Source organism: Lipophrys pholis, assembly GCF_963383615.2.
Source record: "Lipophrys pholis genome assembly, chromosome: 5".
Taxonomy (NCBI): domain Eukaryota; kingdom Metazoa; phylum Chordata; class Actinopteri; order Blenniiformes; family Blenniidae; genus Lipophrys; species Lipophrys pholis.
In genome coordinates, this window is record NC_137628.1 from 33,386,606 (window position 1) to 33,410,034 (window position 23,429).

At 42.9% G+C, this 23,429-nt stretch overlaps 1 protein-coding gene across 1 annotated transcript in view; it reads right to left on the reverse strand.

The window, feature by feature from the left end:
- The window catches only part of LOC308109573 (uncharacterized protein), a 30,508-nt gene extending 26,693 nt beyond the window's left edge, over window positions 1-3,815 (reverse strand). The window contains exon 1 of the mRNA XM_080463227.1: window positions 3,652-3,815. The gene's annotated coding sequence lies outside the window, so the exon portion shown is untranslated. The remainder of the gene's footprint in view (window positions 1-3,651) is intronic.
- Window positions 3,816-23,429: the final 19,614 nt, after the last annotated feature.

Genomic DNA, 23,429 nt, shown 5'->3' on the forward strand with positions numbered 1-23,429 from the left:
ACGTTTATTAAACACTAAAAAATCTATTGTTTTAAATTTCTTTTACATATAAATTAAATTACTTCAAAACCTTTGTTTTATTTTGTCATTTGTCCTTTTAAGTCATCAGGATAAAGCACCTAAAATCATAGGCTAATTAGACTAACCAGAGGCCTATCTATAGATATATATATATATATATATATTAGTGCTGTCAATCGATTGAAAAAATTTACTAATTGCACAATTTTCTGTAATTAATTGTGATTAATCACATTGTTTTTTTTACTGAAGACTGAAGTTTGTAGTGGATATGTATTCATAGAAAACCACAGAATTAATGTCGACTCAGCACACAACGACTATTTAAATTCAAAGACTATTTTTTATAAGGTCCCTTTAGCTTTTGGTAAAACTGTTTCTCTGAAAGATCAGCAAAATAATAAAAACATAAATAAATAAATTAATGAGGGTAAGTCTGGGTTTAGTAGAGTACAGCTCCACCACTTTCACAATTTGAATATTTCTAGAAACAAAGTTGTGAACTTATTACATGAACTGTCAATAACACACACACACACACACACACAGAGAGAGAGACACACAGAGAGAGAGAGAGAGAGAGAGAGAGAGAGAGAGAGAGAGAGAGACACAGAGAGAGAGAGAGAGAGACACAGAGAGAGCGAGAGAGCGAGAGAGAGAGAATAAATTAATATTTTACCAGTATTTCCTCCAGCTTTAACAGTTTGGTGGCTCCTGGTCAGCCAACATGGCATCCTGCAGTTTTGCTGCAGAATTACTTCCGTGGTCGTTAAATTCAGCTTTTCAAAGTAAAACTAATGACTTTCACTTTCTCAATCAGCCGTCAGGGAACTTTTTAAAGTGAAACTTTCTACCTTGATATTATTCCACTCTGTATTGTGCTGCTCTGGAGTCATGGTGCTGCACCCAGAGATGCTGCTCATGCTGCTAAGGGAGTTAAAAAAAACTAAACGGAAGTAAACAAAACTACATTAACTACGCAATTTTTTTTTTAACAAATTAAATTTTTCAAATCAATTAACTCGTTATTTCTGACAGCACTAATATATAAATATATACACACACTTTTAGGTGTATATGTCATTAGTATAGATATAATGATCTAAATTATTAACTAACCAATGTTTGTCACTTCTTGAAAATAGCTGTATGAATGTCTACTTGTGCAAGCCTACTTAAATATGTCTGATCCCGCGTTTCCAAAATTTTTTTTAATTAATGTGTCTGTGCTTAATAATCTACAACTTCATTTTTTCCCAACCAGAATCCATACATATCACAATTTAAAGGAAAAACTTAAAACTATGTCACTTTTATCAAAACATTGGATAAATCTTTTAAGTTTATAAAAATATTGTAATTTTCTGATGTGCCTCAATGTATGTGTGTAATTATATTAGTCTGTGAAGCTACTGATATTTCTAATAGTTTGACTGAGCATGTCACCAACTCAACTTGTCATCAAGATGCAAAGCATTATGGGAAATACAATCAAAATAAACAGGCAAGCTGGCTAGCTTTTTTCAATTCTTTTTTTTTTTTTTCATTCTTTTCAAAGTACAAGCTTGGTTGGGAGAAGATTGTTTTGAAAATACTTTGTTTTGACTTTTATTTTGAAGTTGTGTCCAGGAATGTTGTTGGTAAATAAGGTAGAGTATGAAGCGCTTATTCAGTTGCGGATCTCGGGTCAGAGTGCAGGAGCGCTCGCGCACCCCGTCTCAGCTGTTTTTTTTCCACACCTCTCAGAAACCAGAGTGCAAAAAAAAAAAACAGAGTGCAAAATTTTTTTTTCAAAAGCCGGAGCGCTGTTTCCCACACTTTCGATTGTCCAAAACATCCCGTAACTCCCCCCACGATCACGTAAAGAGCTGTCAATATCTCGCGTGCACTCTCCATCAACGATGCTCTCCACGAGGGATCCCCGGTCATTCGCCGCTCCCACATCTACAAAATCCATAGTGAATGAAAGTCAGAAAGCGGAGCAGCCAGCCGACGCCCCCCCACAGAGAGACTGAGTGACGACTCTCCTCGGTGCAAATGTCAACACAGTGATGCAGAAAACAAAGATAGATACCGGTACCAGCCGGGCCCAGTATAGTATCGTTTTAAAGGCGTCAGTACAGCGATACCAATACAGTACCGGTATACCGAACAACCCTAATACAGTGCAATAAATAAATAAATAAATACATAAAAACAAAATAAAATAGTATCTGTTGGTCAGCATTAACTGCTACATTGGAAATAACATTGAACAGACCAGGCTTAAGAAAACTAAGTCGATTTGTACGGCGGTCTCAACAGGAAGCCAAAGGAAAGATATAAATAAAAGATAATGGACTGGATCTGTATGAGCATTCAGTGTCAGCAGATGTTAACCTGTCGCCAACCTTCCAGCACTGAAACATTTATAATATGATTTTTAAGTGTGAGTTTCTGTACAAACGAACTGTCCAGCAGCTTCAGATCACTGCAGCAGGTTCTGGTCAACTACTGTGCATTCAAAGGTTTCCTACTGCTTACCGTCTCTTTACTTATCCCATGGTTGAAGCAAGTAGACGGCCTTCCATAACTCACCAGTCTGGACTGGGTTCAACCTAGTCTGAGCCTTTCCCTCTGCTCTGCAAGTTGGTTGCCTTGAGTTCCCATAATGCTTTGCATTCACCATGAGGAAATATCATTGATGACAACACATCAATAGCAATCTACATTGTTCATTTCCATCTTTATGTGTTTAATAATTTAGGTTTATTTCGTTGTTTATTTCCATGTTTAAGTGTTAACAAATATATTCTTAAATGATTATGCAAGGGTGTCAAACATTTTAGTTCAGAGTCTACATACAGTTTTCATTTCATTTCATTTTGAGTGGGCCAGACTGGACAAATAGTGCCATAATAACCTTTAGATTTTCTTTTTAGTGGCGCAGTGTACCGTTTTCACAAAAACAAACACACAACTGAAACTTGCTACAATTGCAATGAAATAAAACGATTTCAGATGTTCTGGTGCAAAATACAGTGAAATGTCCCAAAATAATTCTGAAAAAGTTTCTTTCATTGCTGTATCACAAACAATCTCAGCTCGAGTCTCAATGTTGACTCTTACTTCCGTGTTGAACAGTCATAGCTTCTTTTGACTCGTTACCGTTTGCTCGGTTCGGCCTGGATTTGGCCCACGGGCCTCATGGTTGACACCAATCATATTCAGTTTAGATTCACTTCCGGGTTCTGATGCAGCAGCGCAGCCACGAGACAAGAATGAGAATTACCTTTAGCCTCTAAGTGCACCAATCTGCACAAAAGCGTGTTTATTCCTGAAAGATTGTGTTTCTTTAACGTGGAGGCGGTTTAATTCATTTGACTCAACCACCGCCATGACAGTCTCACCAGCTCCTTCAACAAATACACTCTATAGACTCTGAGCACATGTATTAATCATTCGCCCAGCAGCAGATTAGATATAGACTGTTTACATGCTCTCAGTCCCTCCATCGGGAGCAGATACAAGTGAATAAATGTGGAAACAGTGGACCTCCGACCCTCCACACAGAAGCCATTTTGGCTGCGTGAGCTAGCAAACGGATAAATAACTGCCGCTCTTTAAACACTGCAAGAAGTCAGTTTGTACCTTTAACACCGAGCATGGAGCTTTATCTTCTGTCTCCTCGCGGAAAACCCACACAAAGCTCCGTCCCCTCACGGAGAGGCTCGTACTTCGTCTCTGTCTGCGATCCCTAACAATCAGCATCCGCCGCCATCACGGCTGCAGCAACTTCCGCCCAGGCTTTTCACAATAAAAGGCCACGCGACCGTCAGTCCGGAGACGCGTAAAATAAAAAAAAAAAACGAAATTACGAATTCGAATAATCAAATCAAATCAAATCAAACTTTATTTTAAGCCACTTTTCAACAAGGTTGTAGCATAAAGTGCGTCACATACTATAAAACACACACACACGCACACACAAATAATCAACCAATTGGAAAGTATTACAATGATTGGGTTCTATTGATGATATTAGATTCTATTGCAGTGATTGAGTTCTACTGATGCTGATATTAGATTCTATTAGAGATTGAATTCTATTGATAATGATATTAGATTCTATTAATGATTGAGTTATATTGATAATTACATTGGATAATATTACAATGATTGCGTTCTATTGATAATGATGTTAGCACTAGTTATCAACCTGTAAACCAACGTTACCTCTGCCACACACACACACACACACACACACACACACACACACACACACACACACACACACACACACACACACACACACACACACACACACACACACACACACACACAGGGTCTGCATGCTAATCTTTGCTTTACTAACTAGTTAACTACCAACCTACACATTTCACATTAAAGACAACCTCACACAGTAACTGAAGACCGTCTGACCCTCCAGACGTTTTACAACAAATCAGCTTCACATCAACTCATTTTAGAAACGTTCCTTTAACAGACACTCAGGAAGTCGACGCTAAAGACGAGTTTCTATGTTCTATTGTTCTCCAACACCTGGTGGAGACCGAGGACAGAACTTCCTGCTTTCTGGTAACCTCCATTCTGAATGGAGTTTATTGTGATCCGCCATCTTGTTTTGTAGTTCTGTCCCAGGTCACACACACTCCCTCCACCCACCCACACACACACACACACACACACACACACACACACACACACACACACACACACACACACACACACACACCAAGCTGTATATAGGTAGTCAGAATCTGTGTTTTATTTGTTTTCATTATAAATAAATATAATTTTTGGACTCATACTTGCCGTCTTATTAATGAGCACAAAGGTGAATGAAATGTCGACTCCAAATCCCAAATCCCAAATCCTTCAAGCTTTACTGTTAATTCTGGTAGTCGTAATTAATTTAACTATTAATTCAAATTCCAAATAGTTTAGTGTATCTTATCAGACTGATAGAACTGAACTGGTTATCATTTCCTGTTCCAGGTGGAGCTCCCGAGGTATCTGATACTGATCCGATTACATTTTCAATAACATAATTAATAACTATCTTTGATAATTATTATTTATTATCGATAACCAAACTGCCAAAATGCAACAGAAATGGTACCCTGTGCCCGAACTCACAACATAAATGGTACCACATGATCCTCATGAGGAAAGAAATCCCTACAACACCAAATGGACTTCCTGTTGGGTTGCAGTCTGGATGTCATGACAGTTTTGTGTGTCCTGATGTGTTTTCCTACCAATCTCAAGGATTATATCACAATGTTTGGAGCCATAGTATTTGGAATATAATGCCTTAATCTTTCTATCACCAATAGGTGGAGCTAAGACTGTGTATGTACATTAGCATATGGACGTGTTCAGGGCAGCATGTAGAGCAGAGTTACACATCACTTCCTGTTTAATGGCAAACCATTAGGTATTCATTGGAGCGCCGTGGCTACGCCCGTTCAGTTTTGAGTAAGATATTGATCAGTTTCCATCAAGAAAGCCTGTTGTTTATACTGGCCAAATTTCAGGCGTCTCGGACTTAATGCCTATGAAGCGTTTGTTACACGCATTTCACGTATGATGCAAAATGGCTGGCTGTCAGGTTTCAGTATTACACATCAGGCTGGTTTCAGTAATACACATCAGGCTGGTTTCAGTATTACACATCAGGCTAGTTTCAGTAATACACATCAGGCTGGTTTCAGTAATACACATCAGGCTGGTTTCAGTATTACACATCAGGCTGGTTTCAATAATACACATCAGGCTGGTTTCAGTAATACACATCAGGCTGGTTTCAGTATTACACATCAGGCTGGTTTCAGTATTACACATCAGGCTGGTTTCAGTAATACACATCAGGCTGGTTTCAGTAATACACACCAGGCTGGTTTCAGTAATACACATCAGGCTGGGACCAGGATTCAGTAATACACATCAGGCTGGTTTCAGTATTACACACCAGGTTGGTTTCAGTAATACACATCAGGCTGGTTTCAGTAATACACATCAGGCTGGGGCCAGGATTCAGTAATACACATCAGGCCGGGGCCAGGTTTCAGTAATACACATCGGGCTGGTTTCAGTAATACACATCAGGCTGGTTTCAGTAATACACAACAGGCTGGGGCCAGGATTCAGTAATACACATCAGGCTGGTTTCAGTATTACACACCAGGTTGGTTTCAGTAATACACATCAGGCTGGTTTCAGTAATACACATCAGGCTGGGGCCAGGATTCAGTAATACACATCAGGCCGGGGCCAGGTTTCAGTAATACACATCGGGCTGGTTTCAGTAATACACATCAGGTTGGTTTCAGTAATACACAACAGGCTGGTTTCAGTAATACACATCAAATGCAGCCTCTTGTCCAGGATGTGGTCACTGATGAGGCAGGATTTATCTGTCAGTGATTCTGATGTTGGAGGATCTTTCTGGAGGTTAGAGCAGATTGGAATCCCCTCCATGTTTTCCATCCCAGTCAGCAAGCAGCGGTCTGGCAAAGCTTGAATTCCAACAGTGGTGGCGCTCTGATGACACGTTGGAGGTGCGACAGTTTGACCAGAAGACCAGAAGACCAGAAGGGTGGGATGAAGCTCCTGTGCTGTCATTAAACAAACTTGCAACGGGAGCGTCTGTGAATGTAACCAATGCAATTATGAACTAATACATTAATTAATATTGTAATTAATGAATAAAGCTTGATACAAGCAACTACCAGGCGAAAACAGAAACTTTTTACTAATAGAGAGGAACCGTCAAGAATAGACTGAAGCAGATCCGTGGAAGCAGAAACCTCATCTGAAACATTGCTGCATGTCCAGGGTTTTAGCTGTGCAGGTGAATATCTTGCTGACAAGCAGAGATTTCACAAAATCATCAGGGTGGATTGGAATAGCGGCAGCGTCCTCACCTCGTCACGTCAAACTGCAACAACTGCATTGTGTTGATACCTTGGTGTTTGGTGCTGATATATATTATTATTATTATTATTATTATTATTATTATTATTATTATTATTATTAATAATATTATTATTATTATTATCTTATTATTATTATTATTATTATTTTTGGAAATACTGAATAAATTCAGTGTTATATGAAAGACTAATAGTTCCCTTACAGTCAGCGCAAGCTAGCATTAGTTACTTGGTTACAATACATACGACCACACTCAGGCTCCGTCCACACCGCAGGTCTTGATGCTCAATTCCATTTTTTTGCTGGGATTCGATTTTTTGTGTGAGATCATTTCAAATGCGACCTGCTGTGTGAACGTGATTAGACCGGATGTTTTCAGGCCCCCGAGCACAGAAAATGATATGAAGTCACGCCGGTCAGCTCCAGGGTTGCCAGATGTGGCTCACTGTTTCAGCCCAAACCAGGTAAAACCTCAATCTCAATAAAAACCTGCCCAAACTTCAGTCTGTGTAAGAACCATGTTAAAACCATAAAACTATTATATGTGTAATAAAGAAAAATACATAAACACACAAGTGAACCAAATAAACAAAGTAAAAAGGTAAAAAAGTTTGGCTCCCTGATTGGAGGATACCTGCCATATCTGGCAACGCTGGTCAGCGCCGAGAGACTCATCTTCAGGAGGTTGTTAAATACGAGCGACAGAATCTAGAGAACATGAGGAGGAAAGAAGATTGATCCCAGAAAAAAAATGGAATTGAGCATCAAGACCTGTGGTGTGGGCGGAGCCTGAGTGACAGGGAAAGGAAAAACTCCTTTTTCACCTTTGCAGTTCTGTTACGACAAAATACATTTATCCTTTTATTGATCTCATTATGCAGAGCTGCACAGAGCCACAGTATGCAGAGGATTCATTATAATGTTTACGTTCACACTCACAGGTCGAACGTATCATGTTTGTGAGGGACATTTAAATAGTTTGTTTTAGGCCCCGTTTACACGACAATGAATTAGAGTGTATCCGCAAAACTTTCTTCCCTTTTGGGGGGGTCCGTTTACACGGCACCAGTGTTCTGATCCACTGTATCCACAAAGTTTTTAATCCGGCTCCCAAAGTGGAAAGATTGTTTCACGGTGCAAATCCCTCCTGCTGAGACTGATGGAGGCTCCAGAGCCTGTTACTGCTCATCTCCCCCTCCCTCCTGCTCTCCAGTTGTAAACAAACATGGCGGCCACGTAGTGGTACGACCCGTAGTGGTACGACCCGTAGTGGTACGACCCGTAGTGGTACGACCCGTAGTGGTACGACCCGTAGTGGTACGACCCGTAGTGGTGGTACGACCCGTAGTGGTACGACCCGTAGTGGTACGACCCGCGGTCCATATTCTAGTTTTATCCTCCAGATCAGTAGTTTAATAGTTGAGACTCTCCCTGATATCATCCGGTTCCTCATCAGTCCATACGGATGTCAGGTTCTCTCCATTTTCTTCACCTTTATAGTGTTTTGTTCTCTGCACACGTCTGTGTAGTTTCATTACAAAATCAAGCAACAGCGCCCTCCAGTGGCCCGGCAGACTAACTACATCGTTGTCTCTGTGTCCGCTGCTGCAGTGGAAACACCCACTTTGTTTTAGCAGATTAGGTGTTGTCATGTGAAACGTTGTCGTGTAAACAGGGCCTTACTTATAAGCATTTGGTTGTGTAATGGTGTAGTGTTCAGTCCCATGCAATACATATATGTACAGTATCAGCATACAGAGACACAGTACTGTGTACTTCTTAGTACTTCTTTCTCTCTCCATCATGTTCTCCTTTATTACAATTCATACCATCAACATTCAGTCTCCATTCTTATTTCCACTTTCCTGTTGCTCTGCTTCTCATGCTGACACCAGACTCGTCCTCCTCCTCTCCTGCTTCAGCCTCCAGTTTCCACAGACACCCTCTCATCGAAACACTCAGCACCACAAGTGGTTTTAGTTAACTCAGGTCTCAGCCCATTCACTATGGGTATCATATTTGTGATCTGGATATTTGGTTTGGCATGAGTGTGAGGCTGGACACCTGTCCTGATGGCGCCCCCTCTGTTTATATAGGCTTGGGACTGGTACTAGTGTCACGTTGGTGTGTCTCATTATGTCAGAGGACACATGATAGATGATGCTGGCAATCGCACTAAAGTGAAATCTACCAAAATAACTGAAGTGTGAGGATGTAATGTGCTTGCTATATGAGAAAGAAAGAGGAGATGGGAAGAACAGAATGTAATCAAGTGACGGTGATGTGGTCATCTGTTTCTGCAATTCGTTCGCACCGTTGCCTACTCATAACCTGAATGTCAGAGGTTGAGCTTTATTAGCAACTGGTCATTGAGCTCTCTCTTTCTTGCCTTCCCTCTCTCTGTCTCTCTTTCTTCCCAGCTCAGGTCTTCTGGCGTAACGGACAAGCTCTTTTATTGTGAACCAAATAAGTGCTTCCACATCAAACACAAGCCTTTTTAAAAGTGTTAAAGCTATTTCCATACTGATGCTGTGAATACTTAAGCATATGTATCCTGCTGGGGATGACCCACATGCTCTAGATTAGCCCCCATGTTCCAACTCAACCTGATACTTGTCACTACACCCAGATAACATTTGTGGAATGACTTTAATGGATCACTCAATTAGATCATCAGGATCAAGTGTTGGCCTGGATAGTGGCTCAACATAGTGCCTGAGAGTGTCTGCTGTTCAGGCATGTATGTAAAGCTCAGGATGGAGAACGGACAAATGACCGAGGCAGCGAGCCAAGGTGGAAATAACTGAACGTTTGGTTTCAGTGTGTTTTCAACCCAAACAATCAGGAATGGAAATTAGAACCCACCACTTGCATTGAATTGAATCAGTTGACCAGCTGCTGTGGCGAGTTCATTCTAGTCAGGTCTGATCCACTTAATCTTACTGATCAATATCTGGTTTAAGGCCTAACAATGTGCTTCCACAACCCTGGAGTTAGACCCACTCAAATTATAGGTTTCTGTTTGGACCAGCTCAGTAGGTAGAGCATGAGACTCTCAGTCTCAAGGTAGAGGGTTCATGTCCCCCGTCCAGCTCAGTAGGTAGAGCATGAGACTCTCACTCTCAAGGTAGAGGGTTCATGTCCTACGCTGGGCGCCACCTTCCTGTGGGCTCTCCACCTTCCTGTGGGCTCTCCACCTGCAGGAAGGTTCTTAATGGGTCAATGTGATCTGGGTGACGGTGCTCAGACTGACACCCCCACCACCCGGGAATGGAGAAGAGGGAGGAGATGGATGGATGGATGGACCAGTTGGACTTTTCTAGCCAGTGTTGTGCCGAGATCAGAGGGCAGGGCGCTCCATTTTCTTCATGAATATAGCGAATTGTTCTCTGCACACGTCGATGCAGTTTCATTACAAAATGAAGCAACAGCGCCCTCCAGTGGCCCGGCAGACTAACTACATCATTGTCAGTGTGTCTGCTGATGCAGTGTAAACACAATACTTTTTTAAAGGCGTTGTCACGTGAAACATTGTCATGTAAACGGGGCCTGAACAGCTTCTGAACAGCCGGGCGGATTTACAAATCAAAGCTGTCGGTCCTGAAGTGTCACTCCTGTCTGAATTTATGGCGTCCATCTTCGACAACACCAAGGCCCTTCAAAACCATTGTTTGTTGAGAACTTAATCATGACTGAACGAGGGGAGAGTTGGATGTTCATCAGGGCTCAGAGCCTGGTAGGCACACAGAGTGCTGGGACCACCACCCAGCGCTACACCATGCTCCATCGCTATTTGCTTCCTGAGGTTTACTACGAATAAAGATTCTCCAAGTGACATAGAACACAACTGAATGTATGTAGAGCTGCATTATGTAATTACAGTGCAATAAGTAATGATTGTGTAATTACAGTGCAATATGTAAATATGTAATAATGGTTCAATATGCAATCATGTAATACATGTTTAACTCATTATGTAATAAAACCGTATTTTGTAATAATCTGCATATTTTAATAAACGTTGCAAATTGTAATAACATATTACAACAATTATTACAAAATGCAGCTGCTCTCCTTATTTTAATAAAATGTACTAATTTGCAGCATTATGTAATAAATCATTAAGATTGCTGCCTTAATGAGAAAAGCCATCCCACCATCAGAATAACATGAAGCTTTCCAGCTTCATTAGGATTTATTAAACAACAACTAGTAGGATGTTTTATTGCTCAGACCGAAATCAAATGGAACTGGAGTCATTATAAAGGAGAATGTGTTCACAAGCTACAAAGTAAAGCTACACTCATTATTATTACTGCCACTAACATTATGGCTGCACTGACATTCTCCAAGACATAAACACCTGCAATCTGCATTATTTTATCTGATTATTATATCTGATACAAAGCATAAAAAAACAAAAACTTTTATTATATATTGCATCTTTAATACATAATGCGGCTCTACACACCTGCATTTTGTAATAACTGTAGCAATATGTAACAAGTTAGTACAAAATGTGGCGTTATGACATAATGAGCTGAACATTTATTCCATTATTACATATTGCACCATGATTACATAATGCAGCGTGACAACGTATTTCCGTTGACCACGGTTATACAGCAGAGGTACAACAGAAAAGAAAGGAATACACCACAATGAAGAAGGTGTTGAAAGAATGCGTATTCACGTGGACGGTCACCTGTCCACCCCACGACCCCTGTGCAGCAGCCGGGGAGTGGGTGAAGCGGGGGTTTGGTGGTCGGATCGGCTCGTATGAAAAAACCAGTGAAGCACAACGTGGAAACCGTTTCCAAGCTTCTACCATGGGTCACACCGGCGGAGGGCCGCGGCGGAGGGCCGCGGCGGAGGGCCGCGGCGGAGGGCCGCGGCGGAGGGCCGCGGCGGAGGGCCGCGGCGGAGGGCCGCGGCGGAGGGCGGAGGGCCGCGGCGGAGGGCCGTGGCGGAGGGCGGAGGGCCGCGGCGGAGGGCGGAGGGCCGCGGCGGAGACACCGGCTGCCAAGACCACATCAGAGAAAGTCTGCAAGATTCCAGAGGTTCGACTAGACGGAGACCCGTCCCCAATATTGAAGTGCACTTCAAGAGATGAAGGATCGAAACACGTAATACTCAGAGCTTTAAGTGGGAAAAAGTCAGTGGTGGTCCTCCCCTTAGTGACCTTTCCTCAGTCTCTCATACAAATATGAGACTAAAACATGATATTCAGCAGCACCACAGACATTCTGGGCAGCAGGGGCTCACCTTGTGCAGTGTGTGGATCCACCAGCTGCCTTACTATAGTAGTGTCAGATTAAAAAAACATTATAAATACATGTTGTAAGTAATTGCATATTTATTTGAATATTGGCAGATTTAAAAAGAATTCCCTAAAACAAAGCAAGGAAAGAATGAGAGCGAGAGATGAGTGGATGTCACTACACACCATCCTGAAGACGTTCAGATATACTTTTATTGTCCCTGTGGGTTTTCTCTTTATCAGCCTGTACTGCAGTACATGGACTGGGTGGAATCTAAGTGTGTAACTGTGAAACATTAAAGCTGCAGTGAATCCATTTGAAAGTTGACACAGAGGAAGCTGGAGGCATGTAGAACAGGAAGGTGGTGCAGTTTGCTGAAAACAATTAGATTAGAATGTTTAGGGATGTTCTGGCTGTACAGTAATATAACGTTTTGTGTGATTTAAGTGTGTAATTGTGAAAAATGTTGATGTTGTTGATGATAATGTCAATAAGAGCCACAGACAATACAGTGTCCACAATTCTTTTTGAAAAATGAACATAAGCGTCACTCACCAAATTTAGAAATAAAAAATACATTTGTACATGTCCAGTATAGGCCGCTCTTATCTATAAGCACATGTTTCCACGTAGTAACAGGACATGAATTTCACTGTGGGATTACAAGTTTTAAAGGAGACATATCATGCTTTTAAATCCTTCCTTTTTACATATAAATCATACAGTTGTGGTCTATATAAAGCGGAACTGCAATGCTTGGGTCTGAATTCCTCATTATTAGAGCTCCACAGGCCCCTTTTCTACCCCTTTTCTGATGTGCTTCTGAGAGCAACTCGTTTTGGGGCGGTCTCTTCATACCCCGCCTCCTCTCCAGGTTGCAGAGGTGACACTCGGTTCAACGTCACCCTGTTCGGCCATCTTTGTAGTTTGATAGAACAGATACAATTATCTAGCGGCGCAGAAACTTTATATTCACACATTATTTACAAAATGTCAACAAGGGAAGATTTGTCCATCCAGCCATACATGTTGGAGCCAGAGTCGGACCCGGCGGAGTGTTGGGGCCGTAGATTCAGTGAGCTGTTTCTCCAGCTTGCTCCCCCGAAGGAAAACACCACAACAATGGATAGGCCATAAAACAGCCAGACCCCGGAAGTGGCCAATGAGGACGCTTGAATCACCACAGGGGTCCAGGCCCAAGTTGGTGACAGTCACGTTCTATCAAAGCTCTCAGCTATTCTCAACTAACCATGGAGGGAGAGACATCTTTTTCCCTCATCAGAATGGTAAAGAGAGCACCAAGCAGAAACAAAGAGACAGAACCAACGCCAGCCCGCTGGACGAGCAGGACCCAGTTTGGACTACATCTTCTGTTTTCCGCTATTTTTCCTGTTGTTGGGAGATTCTGGAGACCAGAGCCAGTGTCGTCTCCTCCCAAGATCATCCTCTCAGTTGCACTCCTGCAGCTGGAGCCAGGCCTCTGAATTTCAGGACGCTGAAATTAAGACCCGGTAACAACCAGTTACCACCGCCTCCCAGAACCAACAGCACCACGGACGGTGCTGTCCAGAACCGGAGGGTGAGCGCTTTTGTCTGGGCAGAGAATAGTTAGAATGATGTTCTGTTGAAAATGCAATATGTTTCCCTGTGCCGCTCAGAAGGCCGCAGTATCTCATATGTTTGTGTAGGAGCGTTCACGCGCACCAACCAAGTCCAGAACTCTGGTTTTCCACCTCAGAACCAGAGGTCCGAGTGAGCTCCAGGCCCACTGGGAGCTCTGTGTGGAGGAACCAGGGTTCAGAACCGAGCCTCAAAGAAATCTCTGTCTTTCTCTTGTCTTCATTTTCTCTCATCTCTCCCTCCTCTTTCACTAACCCGGATCTCCTCGCAGCCCTGCGCCCCCCTTATCTGATCAAGATAAGGTCTCACACACACCACTGCATGTAACACCTACATGTCAGCTGCTGCAAGAGCAGATCTGCCGTGATCACAAGAGCCCTGACTGCCGGTCCCGACCTCCACTTAGGTGCTCAGAACCGGGCCAACGGAACCGCCCGTTCGTTACGCCCTCGGTAGACTAACTCGCTCCGAGACCGCCCTCGCGCACGCGCGCGCGCACGCGCGCACGCACGCACACACACACACACACTCTTTGTACATAGTGTTGCTGTTTAATAGATTAGATCTCTGTGTTAGATGTCGTTTGCTACTTGAATGTGTTGATTTATGAGATGATTTCAGAATTATTTATGAATTAATACATTTTATTAATAAACGCCTGTTAGCTGAATTGTACGCTTCTTGGTGATTATTGTGTATTTATTGTTGACAATTCACTGGTTTGTAACAGTCTGTGCTCGGATCTCACACCTTCCAATTTATTTAAGATTGTTATATTTTATGCAGAAATATTAACTAACTTAAATAAACTTTTTACAAACGAGACTGATATTTTGGTATTAGCTATTTCCAGTTTATCTGGTGGTGCCCCGACTTATTATTAATACATAAATAACAAATTTATGCAAATTAATAAATTTTTTTATTAAAAATTATTTTTGATAATTTTTGTTTTTTTTTGTTTTTAAAGTAATTATTCAATTACTTTAGGAGTTGTTAATGAGTAAATGACCGTTTACTTCCATTAATAATTTCAATTTTTCATAAATTACTTCCAGTGATTTATTACTTTTAGTAATCTGTTACTTACAGTAATTATATAATTATATGCTAATAACCAACCATAAACCCCAACAGGAGCGAGATGAAAATGACCATGATGCACCTGCAGAACAACGTCTTCATATGGATGTAACGCAATGGTGTGTTACTATATTTACACTAACTTCTCCATCCATGCCCACTACTACAATACTGCCTGTATTACAACGACTATTTAACACAGAAGTTACATTCTAATCTAAAACGAGCACACAGCGCTAACATATGAAGACGGTGCAACTGCTAATGCTAACAAAACAATGACAGGGACGTCTTATCATCACACTTTTTAGCGTTATATACAGCTTACCGAAGTGCTCTGTTCGTCGTCTCCATAGATAGAAGGAACTGACCGCTCAATCAGACCAAGTCTTTCGGCAAATCCTTCTTTATACTGGCGGAGGTTGCTGAAGCAGTCGTCCTTAAAGTGCTTCGCGCACACAAAAATGACCTTACCCACAGATGTGGGTACATTTCTGTGAAAAATAAAACTCAACCAGGCACTTGGAAAAGGTTCTGATGCTGGGAGACGGTGTAACGAAGCTTGTGGGTTACTACATCCAACAACCGAACATTCCCACTTATCCTCTCGTAACTTCGGCACCCTTAGGTTGGACTACAAAATCGCAGCGAGAAACAAAAATGGCGGATTGCTCGAAGTGTCGATGTCCTAATTTGGCAGTTCTGCCGGGAATACTGTGACGTAATAGTTCAAAAAACGTAATAGAGAATAGAAAAATCGAAACGGATCGCAAAATATGAGCAAAACAGAATATAAAGATATCAACGGAGCACCTGAAGAGACTACTTTGAACCTTTCTGTACTTCTAAACACTCTAAATATACAACAACATGCATTTAAGGGCTAAAAAAGTGGATTTAGCATGATATGTCCCCTTTAAACATATCTTCCATGGTGGGGTGACGGACGGGAGGGAAAGACAGAGAGAAGTAAAAATACACAAACACTGAGGGTTTTATCTCTGTTGATAAGAGATGAGAGATTTTCCTCTGAGGAGGACGATTGGTCAGCCATGAAGCGCAGCAGTTCAATGACTTGATGCACCTGAACGCATCACCCATGCAGAGTCGGCATGAAGCTCGTTTACCCGTAAAAATCCACAAATTAGCTTCATTGTTTAAGCCGCCGGGTTTAAAGTGGCGGCTTATAGTCCAGAAATTACAGAAAGTTCCGGTACACGCTTTATGTTAGAAAAAAGCCCTGGTAGCCTGAGGGGTGGAATTTACAAGTGCCGGCACTGCAAACCAGTGCATACCGGCCCGCTTAAAGCACTGATAATACTCCACTGTTAGTATGTATAGGTCCCCACATTCAGGTTTAGTAAAATGTTTGGTTCAGTGAGTTTCTAAAAAGCCACTTATTTGCTGGGTTAATTAATACACCCAGTTTTCTTTTCCACTTGTGGCCACTTTCTCTCACTCCTTCTAGAGGAGTGTAGTTTTCCTCTCAGATGGAATTCCTGTTTTGTTTTAAGACTTTTTATTTTTTATTTTTTCTGTTATGAACAGCTGGCTTTTGTTTTTCAATTTTGTTTGTTGAAGGGCACACGATTGCATGAAGCAGAAAAGATATTAGAAAAACGTTTTCCTAAAAATTTTGTCAGTAAATGTATATGGTCTAAAGCAGGGCTTCTCAATCCTGGTCCTGGAGGGCCGGTGTCCTGCAGGTTCTAGCTCTCCCAGCTTCAGCACACCTCAATCTGATGTTGATGACATCATCAAGCTTGTAAAAAAGCCAAGTAAGGAGGTCTTATTGCTTTCAGGTGTGTTGCAACTGGGAGGAACGTAAAACATGGAGGACACCCGCCCTCCAGGACCCGGATTGAGAACCCCTGGTCTAAACGGTCCCATAAGACAGTACAATCATAGCATTATAAAGGGAGAAACGTTCACAGTGCATTAGTGAATTGATACAGCGCGGCTACGCTCTCTAGCTAGTTGGCGGGTTTAACAGGCAGGATGGCAGCGCGAGAGACGATAAAGACATTTTCACTACTTTCTTTAGAGGACAAACAGCAGCTTTAAAAGATGAGAGACAAACACCTGAGCTACAGACCTCCAGCAACGGAAAGATCAGAAAACTGTTCCTACTTTCATGTCAATCTGAGGAGCAGACGCTCTGCAGGCATGGTTTCATCACTACAGACGCTCTGCAGGAGTGGTTTCATCACTACAGACGCTCTGCAGGAGTGGTTTCATCACTACAGACACTCTGCAGGCGTGGTTTCAGCACCACAGACGCTCTACCGTCAGAGTTGTTTTCATTTTCTCTGTTTCTGAGTTTCCAACATGAACAACAGACGCTCTGCCAGGTCATGAGATTGATCTTGTTGGGAGAGTCTGAAGATCTAGAATCATTGGTGAAGTTTCTTTAAAGCTGTTTTACCATCTTGATTCTGTCAGATTAACACTTTACCAGCAGAAACATATTGTAGCGTCACGGAGCTGATCGCTGCAATGCATTATGGGAGTTGGCTTGACAGTGTTCCAAATGTCTTTATCTGAATTATATTAGGATTGTTAAGGCGCGGTTCCACCGCACCTTCTGTCACCGAGCGTTGCGGAGCTCGGCGGGTTTTCGTGCGGTCCGACTGAAAAGTTGTGGAAGGTACGGAAAGAACCCACGACCGCCGGCTACGATGTTCCGCTCCCCCTCCGTTGAGGTACCGAGCAGCGAGGAACGGGTCTGTGAGGAGGAGCTGTAACACAGCCGTCTGCTGATTGGTAGTGACGATCGTCACTCTGGACTTGCCCGAAATATTTAATTATTTCATCGCCCTAAACCTCCGTTGTTGTTTACATACGCCGCTTTGCTCACTGGTTGATTTGTTAACTGGTTTATTGAAAAGTCTTTTAATGAGATACAGACGCTCCTCTCAGGAACAGGAGGAGGAGAACAGGAGCTCCTCCTCTCAGGAACAGGAGGAGGAGAACAGGAGCTCCTCCTCCTCTCAGGAACAGGAGGAGGAGAACAGGAGCTGGACGCTGCTGTTTACAATGAGAAAGTTTAACCTGAGTCACAGAGAACAACTTGGACGGCCTCCGGCTGCTTCCATGTTCTTCGCTGGACGCTCTCCGAGTCGTTCTCAACCCCGCCTACATTCTTACTGTACTTTCTGTGTTGGACCGCGAGACAGAGTTGGTCCTGGGTGAGCTTTACCGTACCGTAACCTCCTGCTCCGCCCCGCTCAGCAGCATACTGCGGTGGAACAGCGGCTTTAGTGTTTGTAATGATTATGTTGCCAACTCAGTAGGTAGAGCATGAGACTCTCAGTCTCAAGGTAGAGGGTTCATGTCCCCCGTCCAGCTCAGTAGGTAGAGCATCAGACTCTCAGTCTCAAGGTAGATGGTTCATGTCCCACGCCGGGCGCCACCTTCCTGTGGGCTCTCCACCTTCCTGTGGGCTCTCCACCTTCCTGTGGGCTCTCCACCTGCTGGAAGGTTCTTAATGGGTCAATGTGATCTGGGTGACGGTGCTCAGACTGACACCACCACCACCCAGAAACGGATCAGAGGGAGGAGATGGAGGGATGGATGATTGTGTCGCTTAGTTTGTGTAGTTAGTAAGTTGATCTAGTTTAGTTTAGTTTAATGTTTGTAAGTTGGCAGCCATGAGTAAAGAGGGTTTGTGTGTCATGTGGTCCTGCCATGGAGTTCCTGTTTGGCGTGTCACAATAAAAGCCTTTGCTGATTGCAGTTGGTGTCAGAGGTCCAGTTCATTGTAATCATCCAGTTGTCATTGATGTCTGCTTTTGCAAGGTATTGCCTGCGGGTCACTGGTTAATGATAAGAGGTGGTGGTTCAGTTTGTTCATCCAGCCTCCTCCACATGGAGACTTTGCAGGTCTATCATTTCAATGTTTTGTTGATGAAACTAAAGCTTCCTGACATCAACCAGGTCGTTGGTCTCCTTCCTCCACATCGTAATGTCTGGTCAGAGCTGAACAGGCTCTCCCTGGTTGAACCGATAATAAAAACTACTTTTAGATATATGGATGTTCATCTGGTCTTCATGTTTCATGACTTCCATCATTAAATGACAGATGCTTAAATGCTAGAGGTCACAAACGTAATCGCTGGCCACGTTAGTATGAGTCATTACAAAATGGCAGCTAAAGTGACTTGTGAATTCTTTTTTGATGAGAAGATGCTCCATTCATATCTGGTTCTGAGACGTTTATTATGCTGCCAATGTGATTTTCATGAAAGTCTCTGCCTGTTGGTACCTTGAATGTGTGTCACACTGAAGCTGTCATGTCTCTGTGTCCGCCTCTGTGTGTCTCGCCTCGTGTTTTCAATTAACCAATGTTCCACTTGTGTCCACTCCTTCCTTGTGTATTGAAACTCCTCTCCCTCTGTTGTCCTTGTTGGATCGTCTCATCAACATGTCTTGTCTCCTCGTCACTTGTCTCGCCTCTGGTCATCCCATCGTTCCTCTCGTCTTGTCACCCTTCTGTCCCCTGTGTCTCCTTGTGTTACTGGGACTTTTGTTACAATAAACCTGGTTTTTCACGGAACTGGCTGAGTCTGCGTTTGGGTCCACCTGCACAACCCTGACGGAGGAGGAGGAGGAGGAGGAGGAGTTAAATGAAAGGCACCTCAGATATTAGATCTGGCTGGTTTAGGATTCTTCATAGGATGTTAATGGCCGAAGCAGAACAGCTACCAGGTGGGCAGCAACTCCTTTTCTTGTTTTTAGAGAGGAACTTGCAGACATTGAACAGAGAACTGTTGGTGATTGCTCAGTGTTTCCTTGACCCTCTAGGAAACCTGCCTGGACTCACAGTGGGGCTTCGGATCTCTCTCCAGCCCTCTACGTGTCAGATGAAATGCAGACTTTATGCCCGGTCTCATGACCGACATCCAAGAATGTCTGCGAGTCTGAGTGACGACTCGTCGTAAAGCTGTCCATGATTTGTGACTGCAGGATCCTGAAGCGCCGTCTCCTCTCCCCTCCACGAGAAACCCCACATGACTCCTCTCTTCTTTAGACAGATTACACTCCTCACAGAGTCGGGCTGCACTGGGCTTCACTGAATCCCAGGATTCCTCCAGTGGAAATCTGCCTTGTTTTTAACCTCTTATATACCAGTTCGCCTGCTAAGAGTGTCGCGTCACGTGGTGGAAGCATGGGAAAACATGCTGTGTGGGGATGTGTGTGAACTGTAGTCATATAACAATGTACAATATGTTGTTTAGTTGGACATTACTGGTGATTAATATCTACTAAAATCTCCACAGAAACTATTAAACTAACTAAAGCTTAATGGCTGGTCTGTGTGGTCCCGTCCTTTAGATGACTGACAATAGAAGAGACTGCAAAAAAACATTGTCGGTGTACATAAGAGTACACACAGTAACTTGCATATGTAAGATACCAGGTGGATAACCTCAGTTAAACCATGAATACAGTGAATATTCAAGTGTGAAGTGAGCTGTGGACCATCGAGAGCACTGAGCACTGACTTAAAACAACATTTATGCTGTTTGGTGGGACTCGGACAACTGGTGACATTCAATTAATCCTAAATGGAGAAGAATTGAAAGAGTGTATGAGACCAAATTCCTGGGGGTAATCCGAGATTATAAACTCGGTTGGAAGCCACATATAGAAAATAGAAAAAATTTATTATTGAGAACTATTGGTATTATTATAAAACAAGTGACTTTATGAACAAGAAATGTTTGTGTATACTATATCTCTCAAATATAATTTTATTTATATTATAATTATTATGCCATATATGACATATTGTGTTGAGGTTTGGGGAAATATATACAAAACACATATAGACCCTCACCCTCTAGAAAAGAATTATTAGAATAATTTAGAACATTAGAAATATTAGAACATTAATAATATAGATTTGAATATTAGAAATACTATTTTGAGTGAAGAATAAAAGTGTTACGACAGGTATTAAAATTTTATTCAAATTAAGAGAAAATAATTATAATGTAAGAGGATTGTCTGTATTTGAAAGAGGTGTGAGAACCAACGTTAAATATCAACGTGTTTCCTTTCTGGGAGTCATTTAATGGAACGGACTTAGTGACGACTCAAAATTGGGTAAATTTCTGCTGTGCTTCAAAAAAAACATTCAAAAGTAAGACAATTAATGAAAAATGACTTCTGGTACATTTTATTTAGTTTTTCTCTTTGTATTACTTCTGTTATGTTCTATATGGCTTATTTGTTTCTCTTGTATCTCTGGTGTCATGAGGAACTTTATGGGTTTTTAAGGGAAAGCCTCGACCCATCTCAGCTACAGATAGTGTGAAGAAAGAAAAGAAAAGAAAAAAACGTGTGTGTGAACTTCAAACTATAAACTGAATGCACAAAACTGAATGTTTGCACTGAAGCTGTAACTGAAATAAACCATTCATTCATTCATTCACTTCAAAACAGTCATGATTCTCCAGAGCAAGGTGGGAAACTCATCGTCTAAATAGCAGAAGAAGAAGAAGAAGAAGAAGAAGAAGAAGAAGAAGAAGTGAGTGGAGCGTCTTGCTCGGGGGAACCGGAGCACCAGGATGAAACCCTCACACACGGAGAACATGCAAACTCCACAGAGAAAGGCCTGGGCCCGTATTTGAACCCACGACCTTCTTGCTGTGAGGCGCTATCCACTGTGCACATAAGTTGACTTGATTTCTGCACAATAATAAGATTCATCTCTCCATAGAAAGCAGTGGCACTTTTTCTTCCCTGGACTCTGTCTGGAAATCAGGATTACATTTCCCTAAATTTTGAGTTTGGTAAATTAGCAAATTAAAGCTGTATTTTTTTTATCCATTTTGCAAGGTAATGATCGTTAGCTCTGCTCGCCAAGGCTGCTGGTGTGGGTTGCTTCCACATCTGGAAAGGCTCCATCAAGGCCAAAAGGCAGATTAAGGTTTTATATTAAACCACAGACTCCATCACAACTGCATGGCCGGCTCCTTGGTGGAGGTGCTCAGCCCCCTGCTCAGCCCCCTGCTCAGCCCCCTGCTCAGCCCCCTGCTCAGCCCCCTGCTCAGCCTCCCGCTCAGCCTCCCGCTCAGCCCCCCGCTCAGCCTCCCGCTCAGCCTCCCGCTCAGCCTCCCGCTCAGCCCCCTGCTCAGCCCCCTGCTCAGCCTCCCGCTCAGCCTCCTGCTCAGCCCCCTGCTCAGCCTCCCGCTCAGCCCCCCGCTCAGCCTCTCGCTCAGCCTCCCGCTCAGCCTCCCGCTCAGCCCCCTGCTCAGCCCCCTGCTCAGCCCCCTGCTCAGCCCCCTGCTCAGCCCCCTGCAGTCCCCACAGTTCACCTGTTTTGCTCATTATGCATCAAACAATCTGGCAATGAAAGCTGTGGTTGTTTTGTGTTCGTTGCATTTTGTGGGGCCTGAAAATGAGGAGCAAAAGACAGCAGTGGACCACCTCACCTTGTTGGATGAAGAATGTAGGTAAACCTATTTACATTTGTTGAGGAGTTACAATATGGTTTGGCCAAAGTGACATTAAGGTTCAGAGCCTTGGGAATTGCATCAGCTGGAGATTCCACATAATGCCTGTAAACTCAGTCAGAAGAAGGTAAAGGGGAAAACTTTCAATTTGTTCTTGGAAGTTTCAGATGCTGTGTACGAAGAGAAGCGGGACAATCCAGCTTGTGACCAACAATCAATATCATGAAAGGGCACTCGTGCACACGATGTGAGTGACCTGCACTCGTCTGAAGCCACAACATAAGTTTTCATCCGGACCACACATTTTTATATTCCAACAGCAACTGAGCAGCGTCAATCCTACAATCAGATAAAGACATCAGATCAACTTATTTTGGATTACTATAAATGTTCAATATTGTGACCTGTGCTTTCTTCTAAACATGGGGCAACTTCCCAACTCCCCTGGAATCATGGTGCGACATTATACACCCATAATGAATAGTCAAATACCCATATTTTAACCAAATTCATTCAGAAGGATTTACTCCTGTGCCATCTGTGATTAACTGTATCATCACTGTTCAGCAAACATGCATTGGTCCATTTCACCAGCTTGGCTCTCTGAAGCTAAAGCAGACCGTCGCCTCGGACCCGATGCCCCGGGCTGATCCCGTTACTCACCGGCGAGCTGCTTTACTGAGGCCGGTGCCGGTCCGCTTGGCTGGCTTCTTCTTGCTGGACTTCTGCATCTCAGCGCTCTTCGGGAACCTGAATCACAAAGTGTTGAAGATCCAGCGATCACAGTGTGAAGAGGAGGGTGAGGAATAAAGCACAACAGTAATCCATCACCGCTGAAGATCACCGCCAAGGAAAGGTGTGAATTTTGTGCACTGCACACTTGTTTGTGAAGTTTGAAATGTTGTGACCTTGTTCCTTCTCTTCCTCCCTCCCTCCCTGTCTGGCATGTCATGTATCCACACATACACTCCTGCCCCGTCTCCTTGTGTCACAGACACTCTGAACCAGTGTGAGGTATTTTTACTGCTGCTATAAACTCTCACAA